Source organism: Grus americana, chromosome 4 (assembly GCF_028858705.1).
Source record: "Grus americana isolate bGruAme1 chromosome 4, bGruAme1.mat, whole genome shotgun sequence".
NCBI lineage: Eukaryota > Metazoa > Chordata > Aves > Gruiformes > Gruidae > Grus > Grus americana.
The window spans coordinates 50,902,033-50,915,544 of NC_072855.1; the positions used below are offsets into that span (position 1 = coordinate 50,902,033).

Genomic DNA, 13,512 nt, shown 5'->3' on the forward strand with positions numbered 1-13,512 from the left:
CCTTCTCTAAAAGACCTACCGTGTGACAGTATTGTAAAATCTCACTACGGAGAACTGTAGCAGAGTTAATGCCTTTCTATGGCTGCCATTATGCTGTTGCTAATGCTACAGTGTCCTAAAGAGGTAGTTCAAGCTTTGTCCTATAAAATGTGGTATTTATTTATGTGGAAGTATTTTTATAGGCTATACTAAAGTAGCTTGTCTCGGGTATTTGCTCAACATCCTCCAAATTTCAACTGGAAAGTGAAGGCATTTTCCCAGTTTTAATAGTCATTCCTCACCCTTCATTAAATCCTCTAACAAGATGTATCACAAATGGTAAAAGATGCATGCCGTATAGATTAATAATTCCTCTCTTAAGGTTTGAGTTCTGTTTTGAAAATGAAGTTCTTTGCTGTTTTCTCTTGCATTACAATTTATGAAATACAGCTTCATATTTCTCAGCAGGTCTCCCTTCTCTTGTTTTGTTTTGTTTTTTTTCTAGTAATAATAAAAAGCCCAGAATTCATGAAATGCACATATATAGTAATCCAGCATTTTTGGTGATAGGGAGCCAGTTACTGTGCTTGCTATCTGTGTCTCTCCCTTGAGACACAGATATCTATTGTGTCACATGTATTATTTGAGTTGACACCAGTCTTGATACCAAGGGGGTGAGCTGCTGACCGTGCTATTGCACTAGTAGCTTTTGATAGCCTTGTCCCTTCAAGTGAACTCCATTCCTAATTATGTGTTTTTATAACCTGCTATTGATTAAGCAATCTAAATCTCATTTCAGTCCACATAGATGTGCCACAGAAAATCAAAAAAGCATGTCAAGCAATAGTTAAACATGCTCAGTCTGGAAAACACATTGTCTGTTAGAAGAGATGCAGGTCAACCCTTTACAGAGCTAGAATTTTAGATGAAGAGACATTTAACTTTTTTTAGCTGTATCAAGCTTGAAGGGAAAAGTGCATAATCGATCCTTCTTAGTTTAAAATAAATATAATTCATGGTTGCAGGTGGGATTTTCTCAGAGAACGTTTGATATCGGAATAAGTGTCATGGGAAAAAAATAGCTAGTTTGTTAGCCTGTTTATAATTGGGTTTGTGACATCTTTTTATCAGAATCCAGAATGCTAAGTTTCCCTTAAAAAGGCACCTTAAAGTATTTTCTTAAGGCTAATATAAGACCATTGAGTTTCCCCAGCAATTGTACCCTTTCAAAGTACAGCGCTGGAATGAGTATTCAGCTTCCTTAGGCTTATTCATACTGGTTTGGTGGTTAGTCTTTGCCGCTTATTTGCATACTTATTTGCATTTGGATGAGGGGATTGAGTTACACCCTCTACTAGTTTGCAGACAACACCAAGTTGGGCGGGAGTGTTGATCTGCTTGAGGGCAGGAAGGCTCTACAGAGGGATCTGCACATCCTGGATCGATGGGCCAAGGCCAGTTGTAGGGGCTTGAACAAGGCCAAGTGCCGGGTCCTGCACTTGGGTCACAACCACCCCATGCAGCACTACAGGCTTGGGGAAGAGTGGCTGGAAAGCTGCCTGGCGGAAATGGACCTGGGGGTGTTGGTCGACAGCCGGCTGAATATGAACCAGCAGTGTGCCCACGTGGCCAAGAAGGCCAAGAGCATCCTGGCTTGTGCCAGACATAGTGTGGCCAGCAGGAGTAGGGCAGTGATTGTGCCCCTGTACTCAGCTCTGGTGTGGCTGCACCTCGAGTCCTGTGTTCAGTGTTGGGCCCCTCGCTACAAGACAGATATTGAGGTGCTGGAGTGTGTCCAGAGAAGGGCAATGAAGCTGGTGAAGGGTCTAGAGAGCAGGTGTTATGAGGAGGGGCTGAGGGAACTGAGGTTGTTTAGGCTGGAGAAAAGGAGGTTGAGGGGGAGACCTTATTGCTCTCTACAACTGCCTGAAAGGAGGTTGTAGCCAGATGGGTGTTTGTCTCTTCTCCCAAATAATAAGCAATAGAACAAGAGGAAATGGCCTCAAGTTGTGCCGGGGGAGGTTTAGATTGGTTATTAGGAAAAATTTCTTCACCAAAATGGTTGTCAGTCATTGGAACAGGCTGCCCAGGGAAGTGGTTGAGTCACCATCCCTGGAGGGATTTAAAAGGCATGTAGATGTGGTGCTTATGGACATGGTTTAGTGGTTGGACTTGGCAGTGCTAGGTTAATGGGTGGAGTCGATTATCTTAAAGGTGTTTGCCAACCTAAATGATTCTATGATTCTATATTATCTGCACATTAGAAATCTCCCAGAAATGGGCAGATGTAGTTGATGTATCTGCTGTCTGTGTGATGTACCTTCCCCATGGTTTCAGAAGGCATTTTTCAGAACCTAGAAATGAGAAAATTGCTCCTGTCTTGCATTAGTAAATTTGATGAGTGTCTTTCTGTCTCTTGCAGAAGCAGCTTCAACAGTTTATTAATAAATCCATTTTATGTTCTTCTCACAACCTGTTACTGCTGTTAGGATGCAAGTCATTAGGTGCTCTTAGGATGCATAACAACTCATGCCATTATCATATCTTGGCATGTTGGACGCTCTGTAGATGCCGAGTTACTCTGTGGAGGTAAATAGGTAACTAACACAGGGCCAAAGAAAGTGGCAAAGCTGGCAGGTGTAAGGATGTTACACTGATCTTCATGAGTCTTCTACAATCTTACTTCTTACTCTTGCTTTCAAGAAGCAGGAAACAATAAGACCTAACTGCTTACACAAAAATGAGCCCAGTGTGTGGAAAACAACTAGCAGAAGATAGCTATGATGAAGACATTAAAGTTTGCATGTGCAAATCTGGAAAGGGCAATAAAGGAAATAATGAAAGGTCATAAAAGCGCCTTTCTGGCACTTTTGTTGATTTCCAAGTCTTTAGCTTAAAATTAAACTGTATTTAGGATATTTACAAAAACCTTCTGATGATTTGCAGAGTCATTTTTGAAGGCGAGAAAGAAGGTAATATTTCTTGAGCTAATTGTTTTATGTATCATATTTAAGATTTTGTATTGCCGTTGACTTTACACTTGTCATTCAGAGTGTTAGGAAAAATACATTTGTTTACCTGCTTTTCCTATGATAATTCTGAATCTCACTAAGATCCCTGTGCCTTCTGTCCTCATCACATAAACTTGGAGCTTAGCTCTTTCTGCTAACTATACCAGGACTCAGAACACAGACACTGAGGAGAAAGGTCTGAAATAGCATATGAATCCCACGCTGCCCTCTTCCAGAAGACAACAGGGTAAGGACAAATACAGAAAATATTACTAAATCTGTGAATCAGTATTATGGCCTTACTTTGAATACTCTTAATGCTGGTGCTTAATCATGTAAGCATCAAAAAGATGACTGAAGGAAGGATGTCACAGAGGTAATGGTATCACACAGTTCTAATGAAAGATGAGAAATTCACAAAGTAAAGAATTTGGTTTTTAACACTGAAAATAATTGCACTATAAAACTATTTTTATAGCAGGTACTGAAGTTAAAGTTTGAAAAAAATAAAAAAAACAACCCACAACCAAAAAAAGCCATTGCAAGCATTTCCTGGTTTTAATATGAAATCAATTTTCTGTTTCTTGACAAATTTTTTTAAAATTCGATGTTAAAATGTTATATTTGAAACACACTATGTTTTGGAAAGAAAAAGGCAAATGTTCCAGAACTTTAAAACACTTTGAGTGATCATTTCTTTAAAAATATTAATCTCTCCAGCTATAAGCATATTCTGTTTACATGCTGTATATGATAATATAAGGCTCAATGATTATATAAAGTTCATCTTAATGCTGCTCTGTAAAACAGTATTGCTTTTATATACCATCATTATTTTGTTCTTTAGCAACAATGAACTTCATAGGTATCTAAAAATATACCAGGCAGATATTTCTGCAATGTAAGGTGACATTACCCCATTTCATTCAGTAAAGCTTATAGCATTTTACGAGTTGAAGCTCTGGCTTTACAGGACTAAAGTACAGCTCTCTACCAAAATATTTTCTATATCGTAAACAAAACAAAGTTTTATTTCTAAGCATTTTTGTGACTGCTTAGATTTCACCTGAGCAGTTCATCTAAAGCTTCACTTTTGCTTCCATTCCTGTTATTTATTTTGCATAGCTGCCATCTCAAAAAAATCTGCTCCTACATGAACATGCATCTTCCCCCCTCCTTCTGTTACATTCTATGCTGTAGTGCTAAGACCTCACAGAGTTTGAAGAGTATTGTTGTGATGTTAGGTTAAAAACCATGGATGGTCTTTAAAAGATGAAGCATTCACTTGAAAAGAAGTCTCTATTCTGAAAACTTTGTAAGCATTGTGGAGTTTTGGGTATTCCTGTTTATTTCTGGATGGTAGAAAAAAGCTGTTACTGAAATAAAACTAATTTTTAATTATTCCAATATAATTAAATACAAGTTTACACGTACCAGCCAGTGGCATGTTTTTATTTTCAAGTGGTTTTGTTTGGTATTGTTAAGGAGTGCTGATCAGGGATTGTTTTAGATAATTTCGTTATAAAAATGACACCTGTAAATATGGTGCTAATGAAAAACTGTGATTAGATAAGATCAGTATTCTGCAGTCCAAAATCTGATTTTAAATCAGCTCCTATGCTAGTTTTCTTGCATAGAGGCTTAAAACTCAGCTAAATTCCCTTTTTTTCATTTTTTTCAACTTGATAGTGTTAGGCTTTAATGCCTCCTGCTTTTTGGAAGTAAGAGCTGTTGGCCTTTGAGATGCAAGGTCAGCAAGACATACCCTGCACTTACACTTTAGACTCTGGTTTGGTTATCTAGTTTCCTAACTGCGCGCTTGCAGAGTATGCAGCGTGCTCAAAGTCCATTGTAACTACTGCTGCGTGCAGACCTGGAGGCGGCAACGGAAGGCAGTGACCGTGAAGTGTATCTCTTTTGTGAAAATACCTGCCAAATTTTTCATCTTGATTTAACCCAAAAGTAGTGCTATTCAAAAGGCAGTATTAACAAAAATAAAAAATTTAAAAAATTCTAAGCACTTCAGTTTTCAAAAATCCTCTAGGGGACATTGTATGCAGCTTGAATGAACAAATTACCAAGGTATTTGTTGAGTTACCATTCAGAACTGTGAATTGTTTTCAGCAAGTTTAAATTTCTGTGAATCCTTGGAAACTATGAATAAAATAATTTACAGTTTCAGAGCAAGTGCCCATTTGTTTTGATTATTGCATCTATAACTCTGTATTTCTACTAGCTCTTTAGCATCTGAAAGGTCATCATGCATACAAAGATTTCAGAATAAATTTACTATGCCTCCAGATGTAATTCACTCCAAATACAAATTATCTAAACATAAATAGGTTTCTCTTCCAAAAAATTCACAGTGGTTCATTTATATTTATGTGTAATTATGTGGTAACATCATGAACCACATTTAGAGGCCTTGAGCTGGTCTTTTCCAGTATATGTAAGATCTATTGCAAATGAAATGCCAGACTTGACAACTAGCATGTGGTGCCCATTCTCAGGTCACTGTCTGTTGTGTGTATGGATCTTCTCCAGACGATAAAAATCTGCATCTTCCTAGAAGATAAAATCCTCTCTGTAATTGTTACTGCATTTAACTCTGCCTTTTCCAGTGCTCTTGCATCTCTGTTGGAAACTGTAAAGACCACCTGTTAAATGGATCAAACTCATGCCTGCTGCGACTTGGTTGGTAGACTGGTTATATCAGAGGAAATACAGATATAGAATTTCATATTCCTTGATGGTGCTTAGGAAACTCCAGGAAATGGAAACTTTGTTTTCCAGTATGAAGTTGGATAGTCTTAGAAATGCAGTTAATTAACATGTATTGCTCCTAAGTCTCTATAGGTATTTTTAAAAGTCAATATAAATGTTAATATGTCCTTCAATAGTGTGATGTATTTAAATATGTATGTATCTGATACATAAGACAATTTGAAGTGTGGCTGAAATGGCTGAGGCTTTACGTCTGCAAGGCAGGGTGAATGTGCCACAGGCTGACTTTTCCTTCCACCGACTGCTCCAATTCAGAATAAAGTGACCCCACACTACTGAAACTTATTAACCAAGATATTACTAGTTATAGAAACTGAACTGAAATGGTTCTGCTCAAAAGCTTTTAGGTCATAATGATTTGTAATTAGCTTATACTTATATAGAAATCATATTAAGAACAGTTAAAGATTTGAAGATAAATTGTCACTTGTAAGTATGCCAAGATTTCAGGATGGAATTTTTTTGAGAGAAGTAAATGGTTTACACTATCTGAAATCTGGCACACATCAAATTAGCAACAAAACATAAATACATACTGTCTTTGTATATACATATTTTTATTTATAATACCTACATATATATATTTGTAGTCTAGAGTATGTATATAGATACACGTACATGTAAAAATAATGATGTACAATTGCATAGACAGAAAAAATTACTATATGCAAACATCCATATGTTTATAATGTGTGAATAAGCTGTATATAAATTCATAGAAATGTAAATGTTCTGGTGTAAATTGTTTCTTCATGTAAACAATTACACAGAAATGTTACTGTATATTCTAGCTGCCCTGACAAGCACCGGTATGGCCTAGCGTTATGTATGGGCCCATTTGGATATATGTGTGTATCTACTTATTCATATATAAATGCCCTGCAGTAATAGTGAAGTTTCAGAGGTTAAATTACAAACCCTTAGTATTATTAACTTGACCAATTTTCTGCTTAATATATCACTTCCTTGGCAGATGTTGGCGGATTCTCTAATGTGTATCATTAAATATACAGAAGCTGTGGTGTTGCTGAGTAAATGTCATTTATCTTTTCCACTTTGGAATCTTAGTATCACATTATTATAGCTTTTGTTCAGTCTCCTCAGTCTAAAGTGTGAGTAATGGCTTGAATTGTGTTCAGTAATATTTGCATAACTAACTCTTAATGTTTAGGCCGCTTCAAGGTGAAGGTAGGGCCGTGCCTGGATCACTTTACTTTTATGTTGTTGCAGCTGTTAGGGTAGAGATAAAAAGGCCAGTTACACTTTCTCCTGAAAAGGAATTAGGATTTACTGAATATTATGGGCTACAACAGGACTTTTTGCCAGACATAAACTTTTCAGGTATCGTGATATTTATCACGATCATCATTTCTTAATACTAATGAAACAGTCATGAGGAGATGTGCACGCAAACTGAGGTTAGAGATTTCATTGATGCAATCTTCCGTATTTAAACTGTCCAGGCTGATTCCTGTTTGGTTTGGGAGCAAAATCATGTAGACTTCAGAAAGGCTGGGGAGTTTTATTTACTGACTAATGGCATTGCCACGACTTCGCTATTCATCGGAGGCCCTCGGCCTGCTTCACTGCTACTGTGTAAGTCCAGTTAAAGAACATCAACATCTTGAAATCTTAGACAGACACACCTCCGATATGATTTTTTTTTTCCAAAACATTGTCAGTCTGTAAAAACAACTTGAAATTTTGATTACACCCAATAATTTGGATATAATTATAAACTCAGTTTAGTATCCTAAGACTGAAATATAAGGGGAATTTTAAAATGCAATGTATCTCCCAAGATGCATAACAGTAATATTGCTCTATGATGAAACAGTCCCTGAATATATCTGAATATAGATAGTGACTTGATTTCTTTGTTGAAGTGATAGTCCATTCAAAGGCTTTTACAGTTAATTACCTCTAAATTACTTGTATTAGGTTATTCCCTGAAAAACAGGACATATGCTAACAGATGAAACTAAGAGATAGAATCTCAAATTGTTTTATGATACTCTGCCTAGCACAGCTGGGTAATATAGTCATATTTCTGACCCTGCTTGACACAGATGCCATGCAATATACTTCTCAGAGGATCGTTTTTTCTTTATACCTCTTCATCTCTCAAATAAAATGTAATGGATTTTATCCTAGTCAAAGTTACACCTGTGTATCACTGCTACTGAAGCCCCTTGGTGGAAGACCTACGATCCTTTTTCTCATTTACATTAAAATATTCAGATGAAAAGTGAGAGTAGAACAATTAAAAAATAAGTAAGGGGGGGAAAGGTTTAAAGTCTCTTCACATACAAAACTGCAAGTTTTTATGTTCGCAGTGCAAAAACAATGTTTCTGCCTAATTCCATTTCTTCTGCATTTAGTACAAAGAGAAGTAAGTAATTGCCTTGCTTGTGGAGTTGCTTTGTTCATTTTGCTATGTAAAATTGATGGTTTGGAATTTTTATAGAACTGGTACTTCTAAGAGTATCATTTTTCATTGCACCCTATTATCTCAAATTACAGACATTTTGTATTGCCACATTTTGCTCTGTTTATTCTTCAAACTCTTGGTTTTGCACAATTCAGTACCTGTGCCAAATACCACAAATGTATTCTTAAAAACAATACCAACAGTACTAGGTGAGTGTTCTTTAGAAAACTAAACTTTCTTTTGTCTTTTGGCAGTTTAAAGCTCTTCTGGTTATACTTCTGTTTTTTTCCTCTCCGCTAGAATAAACGTAAAGCTGGGTGTTTTTACTACACAGTATTGTGGAAATGATGGAATGCACAGTAAAATTGCAAATTAGCACTGGATGAAACCCAGACCCTGATACAGTAGAGGGAGATTAGAAATGATTTGTTTGGTCTCTGTGGGGAGGTGTGCCAGATGTCCCTCTGTTTAAACAATCCCCGATGATTAACCCCTGAAACAATGCTCTCCGTAGCTAAGGGAAAGCTGCTTGCCTGCTCTCAGCACCAGGTTAGGGGAGTACAGGCACTTCTGGGGGATTGCCTCAGGTATAAAAGATATCCCCCCACAAAAGCTAGTTTTCAACAAAATATATATAATGTCTGAAAACATCAGGTTTAGGCGAAGGGCATAGCCTTCCATAGGTTATGGTGTCTTACTTCCAGACTATGTAATGATGCAGTCCAAAACAATCAAGTAACGCAGTTTTACCGTACTCGGTCTGCTTTCTGTTGACTAATGGGCCAATTACATCAAAACGGGAACCATTTGCAAAGTAAGGGAAGGTGATTTTGAACACGTTACAACTTAATTTAAGTTTCTGTAACGTGTCTTTATCTATAGTATGATTAATATGTGTATGTGCGTGTATTCATACACATCAAATCTATGTAGCTTTTTTCCAGAGACTAGAAAAATTGTCTGCAATTAATGCTGAGATTGTGCATTTTTGGCTTAAAAGAATGGAAGTATCATAAGGAAGAGCTAGGCATGCTGCTGGTGTGAATTGGTATAAGCCTAGTAAAGTCAGAGGATCGGCTAGTTTTAAGACTTGGCTTTAGTTTTGTCCTCTTGGTCTGTATAACTCCTTGAAGACAATAATCGCATGAGCACATGTTTTTTTCAGTAATTAATAAATCACCACCTTTTTTTAGTACTTTGCAGAGTGAAGACCTTGCTTTCTTGTGTAATGTTCTATTTTTATATCAGTGCTTATTTTTAAATACAGTATAAGTGAACAGGAACAGCTAATGATGTCTGTGCTATCTTAGTTTGCAAAATATCAGTAGCTGTTGACTAGACATGGCAAGGAGCTTGGTACATGTCAGTGAGAGACCCACCTGCATACCCTGAGTTACCTGTTGTCACCAGTCTCCTCTTCAGCACAGTTGAGCGATTCCTCTTAAGTATTGTGTGTCTGCTCTTTCCTTGCAAGTGGGCTTTTATCTGGAAATGTTATGTATATTATGTATTTTAGTTGACTGGCTAAAAATAAGTGCCTTTAATTTGCTATAGATACCATGTAAATTAGCAGCGTCCCAACAAGAATCATGATTGTCAAGTGCCTTTTTATGGAACAGAAACTATCATGAAGCCTTTGAGAGGGCACAAAGACAATGGAGACAAGTGCGGCGTTTCTGTCCTGCTGCTTACTTTCCTGCCGTGAGCAGTAAGGTCCACGTGTACCAAAGGCAGGCGTAAGCGTGTATGTATTTTTTGCTTTGTGGTAGTTGTTAGGAGGCTGTGCCCTGCCGTTGATGTCTGGAATCCCTCATGCTGCACAAGTATTCATTATGGCCATTCTAGGGATCATGAGTGGTAATGACTTGGACCTAAGCTGAGTTGACATTTTGACCCAGATTTAGCTGATTAGGGAAATATTTCCATTTCAAATTTGGCATGTGCTGTAGGCTACCAGGAAAACTAGGGCACAGATTCCCAGAGGGTGGGGGTTTTGAATTGGATGTGTGTTCAAATGTATGCTTATGTAACTATGGCACTGCTAAATCACACGCCCTTTTTGTACTTGACTGTTAGTCAAAAGAGGACATTGCTCCTTAAATTTCTTTTCATTTCCCCTGCCAAACTTGAAAATGTAGTACAAATAAACTATATTCAAGAAATACTATAGTTGTGATTTTTCCATGCCTAGAGGTCAGTGCATTTAAAGACACAATGAAGTATGCAAAGTGCTTTATGGATAGTAAAAGGGGGAACTGTGGTGTTTGTGAACGCAGCATAGCCAGGAAAGCATGAAAGTTCCTCAGCATCCATGAGATTTGACATTGGACAGCATGACTAAAGATCAGGAAAGTGCTTCCAAAGAGGAGTTGAGCTCTCCCTTGTCAACATTATTGCTGCATAAGATAATGATTAAAGAACTCTGCTGATGCACACTAATGACTTTTCCTGTAAAAATTAATTGGGATGTTGTGTGTAATTCTATGTAGGAACTTTGATGCTTGAAATACTGTTTACATTGTATTTCCTAGCTGTTTGGTGTAAATAATTGCTTGGTAGAAGGTAGCTTTTAGCTACCAGCTGCTTGCTTGCTTTTGTAAAGATTTCTCTGGAGGAGTTTAGCATTCAGAAGCTAATACTGAAAGCTGGCTGAAACAAAACCAAAAACAAAAAAACCCCACCAAAACCCAACCAAAAAGGCATGTTTATTAGACAATATAATCACTGAGTTATTTAGTTCATCCCTACTTAAATGATTGTCAGCTTAACTAATTAGTCTAATTAGGCTAGCTGCATATTATATAATAAATACGATATCCTGAAAAGCTTCTATGAAAGTATTTACTTCAGTTGTTATACAATTTGATTGGTAAAAGCTTCTTTCTTTCATTTTGAAAAAATAACATTTTTATTGCATATATATTCACAAAGTGTAGACATGATGGAGAAGAAATATTATGACACAATTTGAATGTGATCTGTTGTTTCAAATCAAATAAACCAATATTTTAAAAAAAATATATTTTGATTACATATACATAGTAAAACTGTCAGTGTTGGAAAAAGAATTAAAACAAGACAGCTTTACTGCATTTTAATATATCATTATTATTTAGATTTATCTTGTTTCCATAATGATAAGTTTTCTATCCTTTCAAGTAATTCAACATTAATGTTTGGCTGGCTTCTTATAAAGCCCTTTTGCATTTTTTTTCAGTACTTCTTTATCCAGTCATCCATCTTGATTGTATAATGCAGCAGTAGCTATGCCAATATTTAAGCTTGAATCAAACTTTTCATTACATCAATCTTATTTTTTTATCCAGCCTCCAGATTCTCCTATAATAAACTTATCTCTGAAATTGTAAATGATACATCATGCCCAAAGTTTCATTTCTGTGAGAAGTTTAAGTATGGAAAGAGTTTTTAACAAGGAATCCTGTAGCATAAGGGTACCTTGTGCCTGCCTTTTTTTATACCAGTTCTTCTATCTGGTATCTTGAGTGAAATCACTGGGGGAAGACACTGTTTAGCAGGTCCCATCAAGATATTTTTAATGGGAAGAGCAATTCTTATAGCTAGAAAATGTCATGCCAAAATAAATGTTTATAAATTTAATTTATAATCAGTTATGAACATTTTGAAATTTGTACTTCTGAAATGCAAATCAGTAATGGTGAATCAGTAGGTACCACCCATGCCTGTGAAACTTGATCATTCAGTTTAAGAGCTTTTAAGTTTTAAGCAGCATTACTGCTCGTAGCAGAGCTTACTTTTCCAGGAGCTGGGTAAGCTTGAAATGTAAAATAAACCCTTGGAAATTTTTTTCCATTACTACTAAAGAAGTTAAAATATTTTCAACTTCTTTGTTCGCTATTCCTGGGGAATCGCTCCTGTTGAGATGTAAAAAAGACACACTTACATGAAGAGAACATTTATAGATAGTACAAGGAGCCAGTTGTCATGGTTGAGAGCTCATCTCAAGAAAGAAGCAGTGGCAGGTTGAGAGGCATAGTCTGTAGTCTTAAAGTTGACACCCTCATATGTGAGAGTACATATTGACTCTAACAGCACCTACAGTGTGCTAAGTAGCATTGGATATCACATGGAGAAGTTATTCTAGGCTTTGTGGATATTGCAAAAATGTTTAAAACTATTTTGAATGTTGTGACTGCTTCGTGAGGTTCACTTCCCCTCTCTGCGAGGGGAGAATCTCCTTCCTGCCCCTCTTTCCTCTTGCAAACCTCCCTGTGCTCTCCCGAGTGCCTTTGTGCCGGCACTGCGCTGATCCCCCGCCTCACCTCCAGCTCACTCGCCATCCTGGTGCTTCTCCAAGGCAAGGAGAGAGACGTGGCCATGGAAAAGAAAGCCATTATTCTAATCTAGTAGTAAAATAACATATTTGAGTAAACTTTTAAAACTCTTTAAATTCTGTGCAAGCTCTTGAATTGTACCTGCTGAAGTTTTTTGCATTTAACTTTTTTTTTTAGTTATTATTTTCTGTTCCCCTCTCAAGGAGGCCTTTTTACAGTCTACTTTCCCTTCCCTTAGGTCCTGATATGCTTTCCCCTGTTCTACTGAGAAAGTAACACGATGACATGACGCCTTGTGACCTGCAGAGTGTGTCAGAGAGTTTTAGAATCAGAAAGGAAGCAAATACTTCAGTCCTGGTATTACTGTTTTTTCAGTGCATGAGAAAACATTTGATGTGGATTTCTTTGCAAAAGTGGGATTGGAGGACAGTTATTTCTAACTGCTTCCAATGCAGGCTGATAGCTTGTGACTGCAATCTTTTTTGCTAATGGGCTGGCAACTCACTTGGAAAAGAGTTATCCAGATTAATTCATTTTGATTATGCTGATTTTTTTATCAAGATATTTTTTCCCACCTGTCACTTTCAATTGAAAAAAGAAAAAGTTAAATATAATCAGTAGTTCTGATAGACTGGGAAAAAACCCTGTAATCATTACTGCTGCAGGAAGAAAGATCCTTCTTATTTTTCCTATATGGTGTTTCCCAAGTTTCATTGTCCCAAGTTAGCCGGATGCAGGAAGCAAAATACCATTATTCAGGGCACAAAAGCCAGCCAGCCTCTTGCATTCTTTCTCAGAAGAAAAAAAAAATGCTCAGATACTGCACTGATTTACATAAATCTAGTCTGGTTTCATTTTGTCCTTTAATGAGATGGTTCACAGGATATCTAAAGGAAGTTGGAAAATACAGAGGAAAGTAAGATTAATAACCAGTAGTTTGTCTCTGCTTGGAACTGGAGTTTCTATGGGAGTTTCTGTATGAACATCAGTAAGC

At 37.0% G+C, this 13,512-nt stretch overlaps 1 protein-coding gene across 5 annotated transcripts in view; it reads left to right on the forward strand.

Moving 5' to 3' along the window:
- The window catches only part of CCSER1 (coiled-coil serine rich protein 1), a 712,872-nt gene that overhangs the window by 528,372 nt on the left and 170,988 nt on the right, over positions 1 to 13,512 (forward strand). Inside the window, exon 10 of one of the 5 annotated variants that reach the window (XR_008577013.1) lies at positions 12,757 to 12,875. The exons of the other annotated variants lie outside the window; for them this stretch is intronic. The gene's annotated coding sequence lies outside the window, so the exon portion shown is untranslated. The remainder of the gene's footprint in view (positions 1 to 12,756; positions 12,876 to 13,512) is intronic. 5 annotated transcript variants of the gene reach the window in all.